The sequence below is a fragment of the Carcharhinus amblyrhynchos genome, chromosome 3 (genome assembly GCF_965287045.1).
Source record: "Carcharhinus amblyrhynchos chromosome 3, sCarAmb.v2.hapA, whole genome shotgun sequence".
Taxonomy (NCBI): domain Eukaryota; kingdom Metazoa; phylum Chordata; class Chondrichthyes; order Carcharhiniformes; family Carcharhinidae; genus Carcharhinus; species Carcharhinus amblyrhynchos.
The window spans coordinates 84,409,889-84,430,440 of NC_137326.1; the positions used below are offsets into that span (position 1 = coordinate 84,409,889).

The 20,552-nt window shown below is 39.9% G+C and overlaps 1 protein-coding gene across 1 annotated transcript in view; it reads left to right on the plus strand.

Moving 5' to 3' along the window:
* Positions 1 to 4,413: 4,413 nt before the first annotated feature.
* The window catches only part of LOC145340904 (SH2/SH3 adapter protein NCK1-like), a 214,994-nt gene continuing 198,855 nt past the window's right edge, over positions 4,414 to 20,552 (plus strand). The window contains exon 1 of the mRNA XM_080185456.1: positions 4,414 to 4,559. The gene's annotated coding sequence lies outside the window, so the exon portion shown is untranslated. The remainder of the gene's footprint in view (positions 4,560 to 20,552) is intronic.

Genomic DNA, 20,552 nt, shown 5'->3' on the forward strand with positions numbered 1-20,552 from the left:
CACGCTGTCGTTGGAACAAGCACTTGGGCTACGTAAGAATGTGTATAACCTAACACGTAAAATAAATCCATACAGCTGGAATGTACAAGCACCGAGTCTAATCAATTAGAATTACAGTTCAGCTTACAGAAAATGTTTTGTTTTAATGGACTTGAAGTAGGCGATGCTCCATTAACCCAATCCTTGTCAAATCTGGCTTCATACAAAAAAAGAGGCGAACTATCTCCCACAGCTCCTCTCCACGTTTTGTTCTGCTGGGGCTCATGCTTTCAAGGTGTTTAATCCTTTATTGCTTCCCATACGTTTCGACAGAAGAAGCACATGTCACAGTTGGGCTTAATACTCCCTCAGTCAGAGTGAAGTGTTTGGACCCACTTTTATTTTCCGCCTTTATCTGTCCAACATTTCTCACCTTTCAATTAGGGTATCCTATCGAAATCCTTGGATGAGCACATTCCACCCATGAGAAACGACTCAAAGGCTGAATCGTGCGCGGTCAGCAATGAAGCCTGTCAGAACCAATTAACTTTTTTTAAAAACAAGACCACCAGGGACTATATGATGGACATCTCCAATTATTTATAGACTCAGTAGTCAGTCACCTACATATCTTAATTGTGCACGGCAGCTACCCATCTCCGCAATCGCGTTGTTAAATTCAATATTTCGGTCATTTCTGGGAGAGGACAAAATGAAATCAATCCTTCCGATAGACAATAAAAAAGGCAAGAAGCATCCTCTGATACCTTTAATATAACAAGGAAAAATGTAACGTTTGTAAGTATAGAATTCATTTAGGTATTTTTACTTGATGTTTGAATGGAAAACACACAATACCAGCTGGAGGACAGCATTTCGTATTTTCTTCCGGACTTGAGCAATACTATACTGAGGAGTTTAACCAAATTAAAACCAGGGCTTAAAGGGTTTAAGTTCTGAGGGCATGTTTCATAAACTTGCCTTATATTCCCTCGTGTAGCAGAGGTCGAAGGTGATCTAATCGAGGTATTTAACATGATTAAGGGATTCATTCCATCGAGTGGATACACAGAAGCAATTTCCTCTGATGGCAGAATTCAGATTTTAACATTAGAGCCAGATCACTTAAGGAGTAAAACCAGAAAGCAGTTTTCTTTTTACATAAAAGATAGTAGAAATCTTGAATTTTCCCAAATTTCTGTAGATGCAGTGATAATTTGAATTTTGAAGACTGCGATGATTTTTTTTGCGGGGCGTGTCACTGGATATGGATCCATCACGTTGAGGTACAACTGCTTCAAACGAATGGCGGCAGAGTCTCGAGGGATTGATTGACCGGCTCCTGATTTGATCTGTCAATGCTTCTTTCAAATCCAACGCTTAACTGGAGACATCAGGGCATGCAGGCAGCATTAACACTACGGGTAACTAACTCAATGTAAGTTTCGAGGTGAGTCGCAGAGTGAGGAAAAAAGGTTTTAACTCGTACTTTGCGACAATTATACAACTGCTCCAGTTCTTTGTCAATCCAATAGCAGAAACGATTATATTGGATTGACACGGATGTGTCACGGAGTATCAGCCTGACACATGAACAGTGATACTCCGCTGATCTGGATTGACCTGCCAGAAGTGAATGATGGAGTAGGGTGAGGGGCGGTAACTGGGGAGTTAGGTCACTGCACCTGGCTGTAATGGTGTATTGGATAGGTAGTAATAAGAAATAGCACCCTCTTGCAAGTTGCATTTACTAAATAGACTTGATTGAAACCAAGGGAATTTGATTGAAAAAAATCCAGCAACTTTGATCCCAATTGCATTTGATGTTGGGCTTAGGAATAATTTCCTATCGGCTGATTGTGTTTTTTCCCCTTGCAGTGATTGGAGCTGTAAATGTGATTGATGTCTGTGTGCTGGAGGCTCTTTACAACATTAGTCTGAAATACTGCTCTGATGGTTATGCTAAGGGTTTTAACACAGTAAATTAAAGGTCAGCTGTATTACTGTCTGCTGTGTAATAAAATAGTCGCCGTGTTTCTTGAAATACGAAACTTATTTCCCTTGCCCTGAAGATGTTTTAAACGTGTCCAGGATTAGATGATTGGCTAAACCGCAATGAATCCTTCTACTCTCCAACAACAGTTAACGTCTTCTGTTAGGTTCCCTTTTCTTAACTGGGTGTGTGGCAACCACCCCCCCCCCCCAACCAATTGAAAGACCTTTTCGCACATTCTTCAGATTTGTGTGTACCTAACCGGGCAGTTAAACTCATTACTCAACAAACCTGACACAACCTTTTATCAAACGATCCCCCCTCAGCCATTCCTACTTCATTTGCTTTTCTGTAAATGTTACACCCAGAACAATCGCATGGACGATTTGGTTCCGATCGATCGAGTGGCTCCAGTGTCAAAGGGATGAATACAAGCGCCTTTTCCCAGTCCCGACAGGAGGCCACCGCGATTCTATAACCAGCGGTACCAGAGGCAGTAGAGGTGCTGGGAATGCGGCACATAATCCAAATCAGATGGCACTTTCAGTTAACTCTATTAGCTGTCGGTATGGCTGAAGAGTAAGTTCCCGATTATATGTATATATTCAACTTTATTAATTCCTAATCACGAAGTTGTGCAAGTATTGTACGGAGTCAGCTTATTGATTTACGCTCATTTCTCATTATCATATTCAGCTAACACGATTGTTAATGATTCATGACATCTTGGGATTTGGAGATCTCAGTGCATTATGAAATCCCTCTTCGTATTTCTTGAACCGTATACAAAAGATTAAACGATGCATTGGCAATGAGACGATTGGCTGAATTAACGCTGAGTCGTTTTTATTTTAAAACAAGATATGTTTAGAAAACGGCGCTCTTGAAACATTGTCGCCACGCATGTGATACACTGCAATGCTTTATCAGCCGTACCCGCCGAAATACGCTGGATACAGTTAACAGGATGTCATCGTGAATTTTCGGCTGGTTGCACGCTAGAAAATTGGTAACCCCAGGCGTCTTTAGGCAACACCTAAACCAAGCTATGTCATTCGACCAGCGTTTCCCGAATGTGAGCGAATGTGCCGGTCTCCAATCTCTGAATAAGTGAACAGTGTCTGCCATTTGCAAGGAGCCCCTGGAGGCCAGCTAAAAATTGCCTTTCACACGTGTGCGCAGCAGGACAGGAAACAGACAAGATACCGCAAACGGCTTACATTGATTCGCTCATCGAATAACGTGACAGTGAACGTACTGATCAGAGAGAAAGAAAATCAACTTGTGCCTTCTGCAACCCTAAATGATGCATTATCAAAGCATTAAGAATTGATCTATAGTTCAATGACTACCTTTATTGTTTATTTCTTTCAGCATTTATTCAGGTAATTTGTACATTACCTTTGTTATCTAAAACAGTTTTTTTTTCATTTGATCCACGAATGACACAATATGACTTAATTCGTTTCGAATGGAAAATATTCGGCAGCTGCCTGATTAATGTCCTTTCCAGATCGACGTTTTGTTTTCCTTTAATAAAATAATAAAACTACGACAAAGCCTTTGAACACGTGAAGCGTTTATTTTTGCAAACATTAACACAAAATGTCAATAGAAGAAAACGTTCATTTTATACAAACAATGAATTATTACGCAGGCCGTTTAAGGAAAAAACTTATAGATTTATATTCGAAATATTACTGCTTTTTCACTGCAACAGGGACCATTCCGCACCATCACCTTGAAGAACGGATTCAAAGTAATTTCAGCTGTGTTCATGAGGTAAGCCGGAAACACTGTAAGCCTCTTCTATAATACTTTCAAAATTATTTTGCAAATACAAGTTAATACATCACTTATCGTCACGGATAAACTTACTTCCTAAACATTTAAGATAATCATTATGACAAATTACGAAATAAAGGAAATGCTTATTTTCCCTAGTCGGGGAAGAGAACAAATGCTGCAACGTCTGAACAATCCATGGTCTGAAGGTAGAGAAGGATTTTCCTCTTGTTCTGTGACAATGTTTCTGGGCAATGTCACACACTGTTAGCTCTCCATTTTTTTGCCTTCCGCGACTGCGGATGACTATGAGGATGACGTCACCGCAAAGTTACAACTTTTCCCCATCCAACCGAAAGGGGAAAAAAAACCCGGGAGAATCCACAAGGAGAAGATGCATAAAGCAGCATGCCTTTGAACAGGAACATCGCTGCGCCCAGGGAGAGGAGCTGAAGCAGCGGCTGGTGCCCAGAGGCTGATCCATTGTAGCCGGCACTTTTGTTACAATCTCATGTAGCAAGTCCAGCCAGCCCGATGATTGACACCACGGCCAGCCAATAGGAAGGGACACAGCGTGTGGAAGCACCCAATGGAAGAGGCGCAAAGGCGGGACTTCCCTGAGTAAAATTGGTGGCCGGGAGCTCTCATGCGCAGTGAGAGTTTTCGCACGGCTCAGGGTGGCAGGCGCAGAGTTTTAACTGGAGAGAGAAAAAAAATCACTTCGTTACTGTCTCAATCACCACTGGATACAATTGTGCTGGGGTTAACACCAACTTCCCAGGCCTGTGGTCTGTTTCTTCAGGTAGTCCCTCCTTTTTTTTGTCGAATATACAATGTGAGGAGTGAATGGAAGTGGAGAGCAATCGGTGCAGTTAGCCAGCGCTGCCAGCTTGTGCTGGCTGTTGGCGGGAGGGACTGAGTGCTGATTGCCGGCAGGAGACGGCCGCTCTGAGGGTTTGGGGATTTTGTTTTGTTGGGGGTGGGGAAGGACTCGCTCCCATTTTGTACATCTATCTCTAAATCCTTGAATGTTTTTTATCATTTGGGATGGGAGAAAGTTTACACACGTAAAGGCAATTAATGCTGGGCGCAGCACAAGCAAAAGGGAGACAAAAACTTTCTCGAATGCTGATCGGTGCAAACCGCGTCTCACCAGGTTGTCCTCGGGCGCTCAAAGCAAATGCGGCCGCTGACTCCCGCCGGGTTCTGTCGCATTCAACGCGAACCTTTTGTTCTCCCGACTTTGGCTGAACGTTGTTTTATTTTTCGAAAACTTCAACATCTGTAAGAAGCACCCAGTCCCTTCTAAGAACTTGAACGTTGTTTCACTGAATGGAGACTTTTTCCTTCAGGGTGAAATGATGGAATCACTGATGATGGAACTGCTTTGAAAACATTATTTGGGGGCTTAAAACCAAAAGTTATGGAAGGAAAATTGTGATCAAGTGACTTTCTTGAATTCTACGATCGATCCTGATCGAATACTTAAAAGTTTATCAACCGTATTACAGAAACTATACACACCCCCTTTTAAAGTTTTTTTTTCTGGATGATCAGAATGCTTTTTATATATAGTATTTTTCCTCCATCCCATTATACTTGGATTGGGTGCAGTTAATAATGGTTGTCTGTTTTATTACTAAGATGTGCAATCCCAGCGTTAAACATTGACATATTGTGTAGTACCTTTACTTTTCCAATACCGTTTGGCAGTCTTCCCCTTGTTTCCTACGAAAAAACAAAAATGAGTCAATTGTCTGTAAGGCGCTTAAGCAGATCATACGGCGGTGCAAGGCTTTAGGATAAATGCAGTTTTCTTCGTGTACACTTCTGTTTTTCTTTACCCTTCCTTTCACGTTACTGATCTGTGAAAGTACATTTCGGCCTGTGGCTCTTGTGTACTGCCTTAGTCCTTTGATATGCTTCTAGATTCTTGATCTATTAATAGATCTGGGACTTAATGGAATCTTCGCTCAAATCCAAATGTTCATGCTACTGCCAGATTTAGAAAATTAAGCACAGCTTGGAATAAGGCCATCTGGCATTTACTATTCCCATGAACAAATAGTTTGAAATCACTTTTTTATTCATTCTTGGGATATGAGCGTTGCTGGCAAGGCCAGCATTGATAGCCAATCCTAATTAATTGGCTTTGAGAAGGTTGTGGTGAGTTGCCATCGCAACCACTGCAGTCCATGTGGGCTTGATACACCCACAGTGTTGTTGTGAAGGAAGTTCCATGATTTTGACACAAGAACAGTGATAACTTTAAAAGTCAACATGGAGTCTGAAAGGCAGACCTGTAGATGATTATGTTTCCCATGCATTTGCTGCCCTTGTTTTTCCAGGTGATAGAGGTCTTGGCTTTAGAAGGTGCATTTGTAGGCACATTGGCTAGTTCATTGAATCCCTGCAGTGCAGAAAGTGGCCATTCGGCCCACTGTGTCTGCACTGACCTCAATCCCACCCAGTTCCTATCCCCATACATTCACCCTAACTTGTCCCTGTCCCATTAAGGGGCAATTTAGCACAACCAATCCAGCTAAGCCGCACATCTTTGGACTGTGGGAGGAAACCAGAGCACCTGAAGGAAACTCTGTTGACATGGGAAGAACGTGCAGACTCTACACAGACAGTGACTGTAATTTGGCTGTTGCTGCAGTATATGCTGGGTGTAGATGGTGCACCCTTCTGCCACTGTGTTAGTGATGGAGGGGATAAATGTTTAAGGTAGTGGATGGGGTGGTAATCAAATGAGCTGTTTTGTCTTGAATGGTCTTGATCTTCTTGGGTTTGGTTTGAGTTGCACTCATCCAAGTAAGCAGAGAATATTCCCATCACATTATTCATTCGGTGCCTTTTCCTTGCCCATTTAATTTAAGCACGCTTTTTGTACAATCCCTGCTGCATCCACTGGAAGAACAGGGGAAGCAGATGCATAGGAAACACCATCATCTACAGCTCTGCCTCTAAGCCACCCACCATTCTGACTTGTGACAATGTTACTGTCACTCTGTCACAATCATGGAACTTCCTGCATAACAACAGTGTGGGTGTATCAAGCCCATGTGAATTTCAGGGTTTAAGGATGGCAACTCACCACAACCTTCTCAAAGCTAATTAATTAAGATTGGCTAGCCAGCAATGCTCACATCCCAAGAATGAATAAAACAAAAGTGATTTTGAACTATTTGTTAATGGGAATAGTAAATGCCTATGTTGGCCAGCTGGCCATATTCCAAGCTGTGCTTAATTTTCTAAATTTGGCAGTAGCATGAACATATGGATTTGGGCAAAGATTCCATTAAGTCCCAGATCTTTTAATAGATCAAGAACCTAGAAGCATATCAAGAGACTGAGTGAATTACACGGTCTCTCAATTGTGAAGAAATATCTTCTGCATTCTAAATCTTTTTACTCGAATGTTGAGATAAAACATCAAATTCTCTTAACTTCTCTAGTCAACATGGGTGCTGCCTTGAATGTTTAATAAACCTGTATCCCCAAACCCTTTCAGAAAACTGAGCATGCTTCCATTCAGATCTTTATTGTTTTCTCTAAGAAAACCGCATTACCTCACACTGACATTGAATGGCATCTGACACTTCTTAGCCCATCTATCATCCATTTGCATTTTCCTTTGGCCTTTAAGATAGTTAACAGTGCATTTTCTTTTGGTGTCATCTGCAAATTTAAACCTCTTCTCCTCTAGGCCTAGATCCAAAAGTGAAGAGAAGTGTCTTCACCACTGAACCCCAAGGGATGTCAGCACCCACTTCTAATCGCTCTGGTAAAAATGCCCAGAACTTCCACTTTCTGTTTTCTGTCTTTAATTTAGTTTGCTATCCTCCCCCGAATTTCAAACCCTTATTTGGTAATCTCCCATGTGCTATCTTGTCATAGGTTTTTCTGAAATTCCCCAAACTCCATCTTTATTCCTTTAAAGGAATTTGAAGCTTATCAAGTATAATTATCCCTTCTGAAATTTGTTATAATTTTTTTCTTCTTTTGTGGGATATGGGTGTCGCTGGTAAGGCCAGCATTGTTAGCCATCCCTAATCGGTCAAGAGAAGTTGCTGGTGAGTGCCTTCTTGAGCCGCTGCAGCCTGTCTGGTGCCAGTACACCCAAATTGCTGTTTGGAAGAGAATTTCAGCAACAGTGAAGGAATGATGACATAATGAGTGACTTGGAGGGAAACCTGTAGATAGTTGTGTCCCCATGTGTCTGCTCTCCTTTTTGTGAATTTAGAAGATGCTATTGAAGGAGCCTTGATGAGTAGCACTACTTGTATATTGTATATATTACTGGTGCCTTGCAGGGTAGCAAATGGTTGTTAGTGCATGGGGTGTCAAGTGGGCTGCTAGGTCCTGGAGGGTGTTGAACTCCTTGAATGTTGTTGGAGCTGCAGTCATCCAGGTGAGTGGAAAGTATTCTGTCACACTCGTGACTTGTACATTTTGTACATGCTTTGGGCAGTCACAGTGACATGCCTTCTGCAGAATTCCCAGCTTTTTGACCTGTAGCTGTAATATTTAGACGGCTGGCCCTGTTGAATGTCTGGTCAATAGGGGATTCAGCAATGGTAATATCATTGAATGTCATGAACAGTTGGTTAAATTCTCTCTTGATGGAGATGATCCTTGCCTAGCATTTGTGGGGCGTGACCATTATTTTTATTATTATTAGTAATAATATGATGCTTTGGCACCTGAAAAATCACAAATAGTAATGAACATTGTGCAGTCATTAGTGACCATCTCACTTTGACCTTATGATGGAAGGAAGGTCATTTGATGAAGCAACTGAAGATGGTTGGACTTGGAGTACTACCCTGAGAAGCACCTGCTGCTGGGATGTCCTGGGATTCAGGTTATTGACTTTCCAAAACCATAACCATTTTCCTTCATTCTAGATATAACTCCAACAAGTGGAGAGCTTTCCCCCGATTCCCATTGCCTCTAGTTTTGCTTGGGTTCCTTTATGCCATACTCTGTCAAAAGCAGCCTTGATGTCAAGGGCAGTCACTCTCACCTCACCACTGGAGTTCAGCTCTTCTGTCTACATCTGGACCAAAACAGAAATGAGATCAGGAGTCGAGTGGCCCTGATGGAAACCAAACTGCGTGACCGTGAGCAGGTTACTGCTGTGTAAATGTCACTTGATAGCCCTATCGACAATACTTTCCATCACTTTGCTGATGATTGAGAGTTGGCTGATGGGGTGGTGCTTGGCTCCTGCTTTTCATGGACTATACATAGTTGGGCGATTTTCTATGTTGTCAGGTAGGTGCCAGTGTTGCAACTCCTTATTTCAGAACTTACTAATTTCTTCCTCGATTGAAGATTCTCAAAATTTCTCTTTTTTAAAAATGGGTGCTGCACTAATCACTTTTCAGTCCTGTGATATGTATCTACACTCAAAAAAAGCTCTGAAATATATCGGGCCTTCTGAAAAATCCCTCTTCAGCATCCTATGGCATATCCTGTCATTGTCTTCGCTTGGCGTAACCCACATATCTAATTTTAGTTTATCCATCAAAATATTGCTCATCTTGTTCTCGGCTAGTTTCCAATTAATCTCTCCAATGTTCTCTCTAGTGGAAACTGATGGAAAGTACTTATGAACTAGATCTATAATTTTTTTGAATATCTGAAAATGGGACTACTTTCCTTTCAAAGCTTCCATTTAGTTCTTAACTATTCTCATTTTATTGATCGCTTTTTAAATATTTCCCTGTTCTGTTTACAATTCGTGAATTTTTCCTTGATACTCATTCCGAATTTCCTTATGCCATTCTTAATCTCTTCTTGTGTTCTCCTTTTAGTTTCATGTTATTATCCTTATTGTTATTTCATATTATCACCCAATTTTACTTAGTTCTTGTAGCCTTTTTATCAGTGGTATCCTAAAACTATTAATAGTTTTCTTTATTAATGGAAGATACATTTTCTATGCCTTTTGTAATCTCTTCCTTAAGAAAGGAATTAATAGTGTCAAATAATTATTGCAAGTATTTTTTCATTTGACTTCATCTGTCAAAGATTTGTCATAGTCAGTACTGGTTTCACCTTTCTAATTGGATCTTAAACTATTATCATGTTCTGATCAGTGTTCCTAAAGTGCTCACCCACGTTTAACTCATCTGTCTGATCTATTTTTAATTAATTATTTTGCTAATACTGTAATTGACTTTGGGATAATGGGAAGAACAACAAGGGTTGTTGCCTCCCAATTACTCATTTTCAACTCTCTTGCCAATGTTTGCTGCATGAGAGGTGGCTAATGAAAGCTCTATCAAAATGTTTTTCTTTTATTTCTTGCTATGTATGTGTACAGTATTTGCATATTTTTTCTTCAAACCTTGGTTAACTGTATCCCATGCAGCTTCCATCCAAAATTGATTAATGAGGGCCAGGGTGGAGGCATTAACTGCTGCAGATGAATGTAGTCAGCTTTTGATCAAAGGAACCCAAAACCAAGTGTTCATCATAACATTTTTAGAATGATACAGGACAGAAGGAAACCATTTGTCCCATTGTGTTTGTGCTGGCTCATTGTCAGAGATGCTTTCCCCATAGCTTCCTGTAACTTTTTTCATATTTTTATCCATTTATTTTAAATGTCATTATTTGATCTGTGTCCATGCCCTTTCAAGTAGTGTATTCTCGATGACAACAACTTGCTTTTTTTTAAAAAAAGTTTTATCGTGATATCTCTTGCTGTAATGCCAGCTAAGTAAAACTTGTGCCTTTGGATTATTGACCGTTCTGTCACTGGAAACAGTTTCTCCTCATTTATGCCATTAAGCCCATTTATAATTTTTGAACATCGCTACCAAAGTTCTTTTTGTGCTAAGGACAGTAATCCTGGCTACTGAAGTCTTTTCACTTAAAGGAGGTCCTTCATCCTGTTGCTGTTCTAGTACATTTTCTTTGTACTCTCTCAAGGCCTTGGCATTGTTCCAGAAGTGTGGTGCCCAGAATCAAACAATACTCCAACTGAGGCCTAAACAGGTTTTGTTTATAAAAGTTTAGCATAAATTTCTTGCTTTTGTATTCTGTGCCTCTACTAATAAAGCCTGCATATATCAACTACTGTTGCCGTCTTCAGAGTTGTGTACATATACCCTCAGGTGCCCCTGTTCCTGCACCCCTTTTTAAAATTGCACCATTTAATCCATGTTGCCTCTTATTCTTCCTAACAAAATATATCATTTCATATTTCTCTGCATTGAATTTCATCTGCCATGTCAATTTTTTTAAACAGTCTGTGTCTTCTTGAAATCTTTTTATCCTTCTCATTGTTTACTCCATTTCTGAGCTTTGTGCATCTGCAAAAAAACTTTGAAATTATGTTAAATATACCCAAGTCCATGTATGTTATAAAAAGGTATCACAAACCAACCCCTGGGAATACCATTTCTCTCCAGTCTGAAAAACAATGTTCTCCACTGCTGTCTCAGTTAGGAGCACTCTTGTCTTTGAATCAGAAGGTTGTGGTTTCCAGTCCCACTCTAGATGCTAAAAATTTAGGCTGACACTGCGCTGCGGTTTGAAGGAGTGATTCATTGTTGAAGTCTTTGTCTTTTGGATAAAGCATTAAACTTGGGCGTCATCAACATTCTCAGGAGGACCCATGGCACCATTTTAAAGATGTAGAGGTGCTGGCGTTGGACTGAGGTAAACACAGTAAGAAGTCTCACAACACCAGGTTTAAGTCCAACCAGTTTAAGTCCAACTGGTTGGACTTAAACCTGGTGTGAGACTTCTTACTGTGTTTACTATTTTAAAGAGCAGAGGAGGTAACCTTAGGTGTCATGACCAACATTTATCCTATATCAACATTAAAAGCAGATTATCTGGTTATTATCACAGAGATGTTTGTGGTAGTTTACTGTGTACAAGTTGGCTGTTGTGGTTCCTACATTACAACAGTAATCGCACATCAAAAGCACTTAATTGTTGTAAAGCACTTTAGAGTGCCCTAAAATCAGAAAAGGCTCTTTCTAAAAGCAATGCTTGCTTCTTTAGCCAGTATTATAAATATGTTGCTACTTTCATCTCAGATGCGATATATGGTACTCTGAAATGTTTTTCAAAGGTCTAAGTCCACAAAATCACGTGTGTTGTCCTTATCAGCCGTTCTCCATTAACTCAAAAGAGTTTCATTAAATTAGTCAAACACAATTTGCCTTTAACGAATTCATTTCATTTATTGGCCTATACTTTCAACAAATGCCAGTTGAATTTGTCCTGGGTTATAGTTTCAAAGCTCCCCTACCACTGACATCTCCTTTGGGGAAGACCTGCAGATATTAAGTGCCTCTCCATGACTGGCATGTACATTCCTTGAGATTAAGGACCTGGTGTGAAATACTGCCTTCCCCCCACCACCCATGGATGACAATGAGGGACCTGCCACTCCCTGACCCTGAGCACCCAAAACCAGTTGACCTGCAAGGGTTTGCTTTTTTGAGCTTCACACAGGATTACTACCCTGGATGCTGCTGGATGAAATAATTGAGGTGTTTGGATGAGGCCTGTGAGTGGAAATTAATTACCCTGTTAAGAACCTCAATTGGCATTAGATGGGAAGGCTGAACACAGGTCTTTCCAACAAGACTTAATTGGAGCAGAGGTTGGAAGGAAGTGGGTATCCCCCCACCCAGCACTGTCCTATCTGATTAAATGCCCCACCTCCAGATGTACCTGGGGTGTGGGCGTTCTATTCTGCCCTGAGTATCTGTTGACTGTAATGCTGACACATGAGTTTAACTGCTGTCTTGCAGATGATTTTTAATGTAAACACAGATTGGTTGCCCTATATTTGTCAAATTTCCAGAAGCATCAGTGGATGCCATTTTTATGTCAACAGCCACAAATCTGTGTAATGGAAACTGTGGTCAATAAAGACATCAGCTGAATCTTATTCATGTGCACTTAGGGTTCAGACATTTATGATATTTTTCAGCATGATTAGTGTCCTGCCTGAGCCAAAGACATCTTGCTAGCCTGCATGAGTGAGCTCAGATGTCAGTGACAGAGAATGGCTGACCCAATGCCAAATTCTAGATGCCATTTTAGTTATGATCCTGTGCTTGTCACGTGATGGGGGTTGCAGGTATGGATTTTTGATCAAGAGCTGAGCTTTGCCTCAGCTAGTTTGCATTCTCAGTGGGGTTGAGAATATTCAAATTTAAAAATAATATGCAAGACTGAGCAGAATTGTAGTGCAAATGAAGAGTCCAATTAGAATAAAAAGTGAATGCCTTCACATATCACAAAGATCAATGTGACTTCTTTAATGAGCATTAAGTTTTTATTATTTGGGTGTCAGTATTGCTGGCTCAGACAGAGTTTTGTTGCTCATCTCTTATTATTGTTTTAGTAGAAGTCTTTGTTGACATTTCTCAAGGGTGGTCATGTTATTGTTATGAATACTTGACTGAGTTTCAAAAACTATGATTATTTCAGTAGTAGTTTCTGCAGTCATAGTTGATTGCTTTAAAAGATTGCCTGTCTTTGTGGGGTCTGAACAGGGGTTTTGTTGTTGAATGACTAACCACTTGAGCTTTAGTAGATTAGAATATGTTTCATGAATGCAAGTTTTTTTCCCCATTATGAAGTGTTTGTAAGTGAGAGCTGTATTACATTGGTAGAAATGTACTTATTTTTTAATCGCCAGAAGTCTGCCTATGGTGAATACTAGGTGAGTGGATATGGAGGGTCCATTGAGGGTGTCTGGGCTAGAGGGCCTAACAGTATCTAAAACAAATGGGACAAAGTTCCAGAGGACTATGATGGGCTCTTAACCAGCCTGCCTTGGTCCTCAGCTGTTCCTGTGGCCACTTGCACTCTGTTGCTAGGATTAGAAGAAAACCTTGCAATTCAGGGCTTTTTTTTATTGAGACGAGTCTGAATTGAGCTGTACCCACCTTGGTATCCAAAATGTGGCTCATAATATTCCTGAAAGGAATGTATGTTGTTTATTTATAACTGTAATGTTGCATCCTATACCTGTTGTAATGTTGGATCCTGCACCTATTGTGTTGCATTGCAAAAGGACCAGATCAATGTAATGATTGATTAAATGGTATTTGAGTTTTTTTAATATAAGATAACCCACTTTCTCGGTGAATTCAGAACTATTTCTTGTCTTCTCCAGATGGTTGTTGGGGAAAATAATTTTAAACACCAATGTGCAGTGGAGTCTGCGTCAATGATTATATTCAGTGCTGAGTTTGACAGGCTTTTGATTGACGAGGGAGTTGAGGGTTATGGCGGGGGGCAACGGGAAAGCGGAGTTAAGGCTACAACAACATCAGCCATGAATCATTCAATGGCTCGAGGGTCCAAATGGCTTATTCTTGCTCCTATTGCTTGGGTTCTTATGTTGTATTTCCGTCTTGCTATATAACTGCTCTGAGAAACACTTGAGTATGTCTTTGAGCAAATAGATGTTATCACCTTGTCTTTGTATGCACACACACTGTGGTCAAATTTGAGGAAAGCAGCCGGAAGCAGTCATGCAGATAATGTAAAAGCTGCTATTGTAATGCCATTAGGTTTGACTGTGCCACGCTCCTGTTAGCAGTCTGCGTCTTTGCGTAGGATGACAGTCTTTGAAAGTGATCTTATTCTCATTAAGTACGCTGCAGTTTAATAACTGCTTTAATTTTATTTTGCACTTATTGAAGTGAGAAATGTTGACTGCAGTTTTTTTTTTGGCACTAAATCTTAGTTTTTCTTCCTTTGCTGCTTGTGTTGGAAGATTATGCTGGCAGCCTTCTGGTACTTGACTTTTCTTTGTGTGAATCTGTGTAGTGTGCAAATTAAATTCTTGGTGGTGGGGTGTGGTTATGTAACAAGACTTTGAAAGACATCACTGTTCAGCAAAATTCTATTCTCAGTCAGCACAATGGGTTTTCAGAGAGGCTGACTGGGTTTCCATTAAATGCTGAATCCTGACTGATTTTTCTGTTACCCTCTGTCCAAAGGATTGAGGTCACAGGAACTCTAGTTTATAATTTCTTTTAGTGTCACAAGTACGCTTACATTTGTACTGCAGTGAAGTTACTGTGAAAATCTCCTAGTTGCCACACTCTAGCACCTGTTCAGGTACACTGACAGAGAATATAGCATGGCAAATGTACCTAACCAGCACATCTTTCAGATCGACGGGAGCATCCAGAGGAAATTCACACAGACTCTGGAAGAATGTGCAGACTCCAAACAGATAGTGACCCAAGCTGGGAATTGAATCTTGGCCCTTGGTGCTGGGAGGAAGCAGTGCCAACCACTGTGCCACCCTCTTCCACTTTGGAAGAAGCATTGTATTCACCTGTTGTTTGTGTGTGTGTGTCAGTCTTTGTGTACGTGTGTGTCAGTTCTAGCATTTGATTTTAAATTGATGACTGGATAGTGGTGAAGAGTTCAGTTATTTCTGTTTGTAACAGGGGAGGCTTCAGATACCATAGTTGGTGCTGGCTGATCAGTCAACTTTCAGTTTTCTGTGTGGATGGGGGAAATTGGAGTGATTCACAACTTGATTTCTTTTTAATCCTCTAGGGATGCTTTGGTTTCACTTACTGCCAACTGGAACAGTAGCTCTAGAAATGCCTAATAAGTAGTTGCCACTAGTCCTGGGGGAGAGAAGCCTTACAACAGCAGCGTTTGTATTCATTCTTCCCATTCTAATTAAAGGTAGCAAGATGAAAGGGATTTTAGTTTCCAAATCCTAAATGTATAATGGGTAACTAGGATGCATGCTAATGAAAATAACTTTTAATACTTCTTAGTTAAATAAACCAATGACTGACCTTATCTAGTGGGTATCTGATGCTGGACCCACTATAGGTGACTAATGTTGAATTTGTCTGTCTGGCCTGTGATGGTGCACAGGCTAATGAAACCACGTCTCCTAAGTTAGTGTGTTTGCAGTCTGATTCCAACAGGTTAACCATGTAAAGGAGAAAATGTATTGTGACTCCTCCTGTTCAATGGTATTTTCAGCTGTAGATTGATAGAGTTCTTGATTGATTTTTGCGTGTTTTAAATAAATATTTTATCATAGCATTTCCAAAATATACTACATCAAGTAATAGTGAATTTTTGCTACATCAGTATCAAGATATGGTTTTTTATAATTGATTTGTGCAATAAAAACTGTCGATCTATGGTTCTGTCCAGTCCTAAGCAGTTTCATTCCTTGTGGATGCAGTTCTCTGCTGCTGGGCTAACTCTGATACATAAATAATGTTTAGCTAAGTAAAGAATGTCTCTAGGCACATGCTTTCAGGCAATTTAATGGCAAATGACATTCTATTCTCAATGTCAACAAATTTTAACTTCTGGCAGGAATTGTGATCAGTAGCAGAGGCTGTCCATGCCAAATGTAATTGTTATTTCACTGCAAATAGGAGGGCCTGTTACCAGAGAAGAATTGGCAAACCTTAAAGCTGATAATTAGTTTAAACTGAGGAAAAGCTAAAGTTGATTATGATGCTTAAAATGATTACTTCCTGGAACAATACAAACAAAGAATGTGTGAGTAACCTCCGGTTCAGTTTAAGATGTTCTGTAAATAAATGCCATGAATGCAACACCACTGGGATGGAGGCCGAGATGAGCTGAAAGGACTGATAATAAATAAATCTCCAAGGGAGGATAGTCCATCCTTGTAAATTGCTAACTGAGGTTGGATACAAAATGATAGAAGTGCTAATCATGATGATAGGGTTTACGAACATAGAAATTTCTACTGGATTGGAAGCAAGTTGACCTGATTTTCACAACAAAAAACTTGCAGAACTGTAAACCTGTTAGTAATAGCAATTGGACCAATTGTGGGAAGCAACGAGATTACCTGTATAGAATATTACCCCTCATGGAATGGTAACTGAGCGTTGGAAAAAATACGACCTGGAGGTGGAGATGCTTTTTCTTCTTTGTAATTGATTTTGGAAGAGATTTGCTTGAATGCTTGGAGCTGATTTCAAGAGGATGTTAATGTTTGTTCAGAGGTCCTCCCGTTGAGTCTGGCGGAAGTGGCAGAGGGATTGCTGGTGGAATTTCCCTTGCTGCATTCTGTGCCGTTGATGCACTGTCTAGGTCATAGTGCATTACAGAAGTGTAATGATGACAACTGCTCTGCGCAAGACTTTATTGATTTGTGGACGTATTTGTTGTCTACACACACCGTCTTAGTTTGTAGAAAGATCAGCATGCATAGCTGATCCATTGTTGGATCTTCTAATTAATAGTGCTCTGAGTGAGTGTGGCTTGCAAATCTGGTGCAGAGTGAGCAATGACTCTGCAGTCATCTGCAAACAATAGGTCACATGTCTTTTGGTCAGTTTAATTTTGGCATGAAGATGAATGAGATTAGAGTTTTTTCATATAAAGGTATTTAATACTCAGATCAGAGACTAATTTTTTCTTTTGAGGTGAATAGCCACTGTCAGGTAGATTATAAATAGAATGGGAGCTATCACAAACCCTTGCTTGTCATCTGTTTGGATTTTGAAGTGGACATCATCAGCACATGCCTCAATCCTTGACACTGATGAAGACATTATGAAGCTCTATTCTGCTTTTAATGAAATTCTCATCACCAGGCCATAAGGAGAAAAGTTCATTCTTCTGGGAGGCTTTAATGGCCGTGACTCCACTGTCTGGGGAGGAACCATTGGGAAAAGCAGGATAGGTAAAACCAATACAAATGGGTGCCTCCTGCTGACAGTGTACTCGGCATGACTTCATTATAACAAATACTCTCTTTTGCCAGAAGGACAAATACAAAACCGCGTGAAATCATTCACGTTCAGAGCACTGACATCACCTGGATTATGTCATTGTTCGAGTCAAAGATTTAAATTACATTTGTATCTCGATCCATGCAGCGTAGGGGAGTGGAAAGAAGGGGTGCTGATATCTGCTGGGAACATGTAGTAGTATACCTTGTGTTTGACGACCAGAAGTGTATCTTTCAAGGAATTTTGTATCTCTCCTCTCTCAACTTATCACTTTAATGTCACAGTAAAACAGAAATACTGGCATTTATTTGGACCTTGTTAGTTTATTAAAACACCTCAAGGCATTTAACAGTATTGCCAACCAAAAACTGACACTGAGCCACAAAAGGAGATATTAGACAACCAACTTTAGACCAAGTGTTAGGTATTAAAGCTTCAAAAGAGGTCAATCTTTGGACCTTTGCAGTTTAAAGGCCTCCGATTTAAAATTGGTGGTGTGACTAGGATGCACTTGAGACCAAAATGGAAAAGTTGTAGGACTGGAGATGCGTACAGAAATTGGGAAGGTTGTGATTATTTTGGGATTTGAAAACCAAGATGAGAATTTTAAAATTGAATTGGATTTGGTGCAGTTAGAATACTGCAGCAGAGTTCAGGATGAGCTGAAGTTTATGGAGGTTGGAAGGTGGGAAGTTTTCCAGGAGAATTGCTCCCAGAGGGCTAAAATTGGAAGTAGCGGTTACGTACTATTGGAGATCTGTTGTGTGCCTTTCCGTTGGTGCTTTTTGAAGTAATTGGATGATAGCTTGTACAGTTGAATATAACTGTTCAACATTAAAATTTGCAGCAATAGTGTAAAAGCAAGAAGAATGCATGTCCCAATAGTTAAAGAAAAACAGATTTTGAAACATTGAGGGAAACCTAATAATATACACAATCCGATATGCTTATTTACACTTTCAGAAGGATCAAGGTCAGGTGGCTTAGTCAGTCTGGCATTTGATCTGGCACCAGCAGTCTGGTTTGAATCTTGGCGGATCTCACTCAGCCTTTTGTTTTTACAAGGTGAGTGAAATGAGTCTTGTGGTTTGGGAGCGAGCAGGTGGCAGGTACTACTTTAGCAGCACAGGAAACCTGGATTAGTACTGCATCCAACGAGCAGTTGTTTAGTCTTCCTCTTCAAGATATGATGGTGTAGCTCTTTGTAATGTGTGACTTGGCCAAAGTGAGCTTATGCACACTAATTCCCTATGCAAATAAATTCTTGCTGTCAGGCTGTTTTTTGGGGGTAGCTCACAATAGGATCATGAATTATTTTCTATACACCATCAACCTGTCAATAGAGCATAAAACAGAATAAACTTTTTTTCTCAAAACAATGTAACATACTCAAAAAAGAACTTCAGAATAAAACTCAATATTGTATTGATCTGTATTTGCAGAATTATGCTTGAGAATTTTGATTCCAAGTAAAGGTAATCAATTAATAATATAATAGTGCTTTCATGAAGGAAATCTGAGTAAAGGTACAGTCCAGTCTAGCACTGCAGGTCAGAATCACCCAGGTTTGCGTGTTGTCTTTAATCTCAGCTGGACAGCAGTCTATATTTTACAGTTGAAATAAATTCCCCTGGGTCAGAGAAGTAAAATAATCCATCGACTTTCCATTCCTGATTTTTATCCAATGACTTCTGCTGGCAAGCGTATGTATGTGAACGTTGGATGAAGAGAAGATTGCACTCAGCTGTCATTTTACTTATGGGTGAAATAACATGCAGACCATCAAATATTCAAACTCTCATGGTAAGGATCACCACATGGCAGAATCTCATGGGCCTATTAGTACTTCTGCAAATTGTCTGTCTTTTCATGGAATAATATTGGGGGTGGGGGTATAATATGGATACACACTTGAAAATCAAATTATCAATTTTCTGATCTTGTGCTGCAGAGTATTTTTAACTGAAGTTAACCGTTTAATCCAAAACGAATCAGAACTGTAGATATGCAATAAACTGACAAGAATTTGGTAAACTATTAGATACAGTGTATTTGGAAGTTCCTGGGCAATACTTAATGTCCAGCTCAGATTTTCCACTGAAATTTGGCTTTGGAATTGTGTACAAAATGGGCCATGATTGGATGATTTGGCATTCTATCCTCAGGTCAGTATTTTTCCTGCAGTTTAGTTTAGTGCGCACAAGCCTTTTAGTTTCATGAGTGAACTGAAAATGACCCTTTAAGATGAATCCCAAAATTAAGATTAAGCCTGTCTAAATCCTGGAAACATCAGTGTCACTGCACTTCAGTTTTGGTATAGTGAAATATGCTGCTTTCTATTTGGCAACAGCAGCACCATGCTATAAAAATAGACCGTGTTAAGCATATGTTATCAGTTTTCTGTATCATGTACAGGGAGATGAATAAATTTTTATGAAGGAAAATGTGAGGATGCATATCACTTTTTAACATTTTTTGAAGATGGTTGTAAGCATGATTTTTTGGTGCAAAGGCATTGCACCAATTGCCATTCGGTGGTGTGCAATGTTTATACCATGTTACATGGCTGCCTTCTGTCATTCTTTAAATAATTCTGCTTCCAACCTCTTGAACACCCTAAATCAATAACTTCTTGGGATTGGTGATCTCCATGCTATGATCTGTAACTTTTTGCCTCTTTGTTCTGATTCACGTTCATGATTCTTGTTCCTACTTTGAATTGGCTGCTGCTGGCCAATCAACTAATATGATGGTTTATTTTAAAGAAAACAAATGGGCTTGCATGCAATTTTGTTTTCCTCTCGTCGTTCTTCTGGAGCAAGTAGGTTGGTTTATGCCATCTGCTTGTTAATAGTTCTTGTGCTTATCATTTGGATATCTGCGACTATCCTTTAATGGAACTCTGTAGACTGTATAGACCAGATTGGGTCTTAATTTTTTCCAATACAAGAAGAGAATGATCAAGTTTAAAACAAATATAGGGGTGCACTTTTTTTATTTAAATGCCTGAATGGAAATTTTGGTTCAAATTCAAAAGAGGC